The sequence below is a fragment of the Pantherophis guttatus genome, chromosome 1, assembly GCF_059756535.1.
Source record: "Pantherophis guttatus breed Tessera chromosome 1, ASM5975653v1, whole genome shotgun sequence".
Taxonomy (NCBI): Eukaryota; Metazoa; Chordata; class Lepidosauria; order Squamata; family Colubridae; genus Pantherophis; species Pantherophis guttatus.
The window spans coordinates 225166835-225169826 of NC_142063.1; the positions used below are offsets into that span (position 1 = coordinate 225166835).

Here is a 2992-nt window from a genome sequence, read left to right on the forward strand (position 1 = left end):
ATTTCTAATGTTCCGTAGCAAAACTTCCAGAGCCAAAATGAATAGTAGCGGTGACAAAGGGCAGCCTTGCCTTACACCTTTCTTAATTTGAAAAATTCTTGTCCTGTCACCATTTACTAGAATGCTCGCCCTCTGATTATCATAGATAGTTTTTATCATTTTTTCGAAGTTTTGCCCGAATCCCATTATTTTAATTTGCTTAGTCATAAAATTCCAGTTTAGATTATCGAATGCCTTTTGGGCATCCAAAAAAACTAAGGCCAGCTGCTTTTCTGGATGTTCTTCGTAGTACTCTAGAGTATCTAATACAGTTCTCAAGTTGTCCCTAATTTGTCGTCCCGGGAGAAATCCATTTTGGTCTTTATGAATCCAATTATTTAATATAAATCAATCCAACTTCTCCATTGCGATACGTATCTTTCTTGTGTATAGTCCTTCAAATACGCTGAAATTTTCGCCATTTCTGCTAAGTTCGTTACTTTCAGTGTCCACTCTTCAATAGTAGGCAAAGAGTCCTTCTTCCAACCCATGTCACTTTTGACATGCTTTATACAAAGCTCCTGCTATAGTCAATAAAATTCATTGCAAAGCCAATTTTATTTCTTATATTAGAGATTCTATTGGATCTTCTTTATTTTTTCTGAAACCTATCTACTCATCTGACACCTCTCTCCATGTATGGCTCTGTTCTTCCTTGGAACATCTTTTAGCAAAAACTTGCTAGCATGATGAATTAATACAGTGGTTTGGGGTTTCTCTTTAAGCTCTTTTTAGTGCCAAATATGTACTATAAACTTTCCAGTTTCTAAGCCATACAGCCATGTGTATAATTGTTGATGTAAAACTGTTGTCACTTTAATTTTCTATTCTCCTGCAGCTTTTTACAGATCAGTGTATAATATAGTTAATCTTTTCCTGGTGCTTTCCCATTACACAAGAGTCTACTTGCCTATCTTAATACATTCACTATATTCAGTTCCTGGATCTATTCCCTTTCTACAAATATTTCTTTCATTCTATAAAACTGATTGAGATACTTTTCCATCTCTGTTTAGTCCGAGATATAATAGTCTCTAATAAATACATTCATTATTACTCTTAAAAATTCTTGCCTAGGTGTAAATGTGATTTCTCTGGTCTTATTAAACCATGTTTTATTTTCTTTACACTGTTTTTTCCCTCTAATTGTTGATATTTTTGACCGCAGCTTCTTGAAACTCAGCACTGGGTTGTTGCATGTACTTTTAGTTGCCTATGGTTTTCATTCTCCTTCTTTATTTGGCTACCATTATTCTGTTCATCAGTGGAATCTTTTTGAAATGTTTTCCTTCCCTTGTGATGTCTCTTCTTTTCATAGATTTTTAGGTTCCTTTTTGTACAAGGGTTGAAAATATGCTCTGTACATAGATTGTGACCATATGTCTTCCTGGTCAAATCCTGCTGGTATATCTACCTTCTTTAATTTTTTTAAGCTTAACCTTATCTGACCCTGCTTATCTTTTGTTAAGTTTAACCAAATTTGGGAAGGTGCTGCCACCTGCTGTGACAATTTTCTTTAGTTTGGGTTTTTCCAGATGGTCTGGCTCTGAATTTTGGGAATCCGCTGGGTGAAACTGGCTGAAGGAATATATTTAAAGGAATAAAACTTTGGCAATGAAACTGCATGGATTTATTCAGGAACAAATCTCATTTATTTTTGTGGGATTTCATTCAGAATCATGCATCTATTTGGTAGGCTAATCCTTTAGTAGTAATTTAAATAATAAAGTAGCTCAGATAGTTGGTTTTGGTCTAATGGTGTGTAGGGCTGGCTATAATCCATATATATACATCTATGAGTGATTTTAAAAAAAATAGCATTGTAAATTCAATGGTTTCAGTCTTCCAAAAAAGGGGGCTTAAACTGCAATTGAATTTGCCAAAACAATAACTATCTGCCAAATAGACACAAGAAGACTATAATCATTATAGCATTTCATTCTTTTTGTTAATTTGCAACTCTGTTATTTTTTAATACCTGGCACCCATTCCCACACAGTGGGATACTGGAATGGATTTAAACGATCTGGATATCTCTATTCTTCTAAACTGCCCATTTTTCTTTTCTGAATTCAAATTGCAGTGACCAATTCAGTAAAAAAAAAAAAAAAACCAGACAAGCTTCAATCGACTCCGAGGAAGTTTTCCCTAAAAACATTAAGTTTCAAATGCTTTTCAGTGCAACATGGCTGCCTTACCCAATCTGGAACCCAGTTCCCATAAATCCACTCTCAGTTTCATCATTGCAGAGCATTCTGGGAAATAAATTTCCCCTTTTGCCACTTAAATTTGGAGACACCAAGGTTGGGGACATTGCAAGAGAAGGTCAGGGGATAAAGGACATACTTACTGGTTTCAGACACTTACACTTTTCACACCTGGATTTGGGCTTTATGAGAAGAGGAAAAATGTATATGTGTGGGTTTGCAAATCATAATCTACAGTATCAGTATCATAATCGAACAAAAATATTCCTCTCCATGGAAATCTTTAGTAAAAGGCAAAAGATTCATACAACCTGAAGAGAAACTCAAATAAGAAAAGCCTTTATCTTGTTTTTTCCCCCACTTTAATTACAGATAGTCCTTGACCCTAATCAGCACCAGACTTTCTGCTGCTAAATAAGGCAGTTGTCAGTGAATCACACTCCCTTTCATGACCTTTGTTTTTGCACACAGTTGTTAAGCGAATAACTGCAGTTGTTAAGCAAATCATGCAATTGTTAAGCAAATCTGGCTTCCCCCATTGGCTTTGCTTGTTGGGAGCTGGCTGGGGAAATTGCAACTATTGTTAATACATGTCACTGCATTTTCACTGGTGCTTCAATTTGGATCACACGATCATGGGAACGCTGTAATGGTTATAATGTGCAAGAACTGATCATAAATCACTTTTTTTAGAGCTGTCATAACTTTGTTCACTAAATGAACGGTTGTAAACTGATGACTGCCTA

At 35.5% G+C, this 2992-nt stretch overlaps 1 pseudogene; it reads right to left on the reverse strand.

Annotated features, from left to right (window-relative positions):
- Window positions 1-2503: 2503 nt before the first annotated feature.
- Window positions 2504-2569, reverse strand: LOC117676948 (U5 spliceosomal RNA; annotated as a pseudogene).
- Between the last annotated feature and the right edge of the window lie 423 nt (window positions 2570-2992).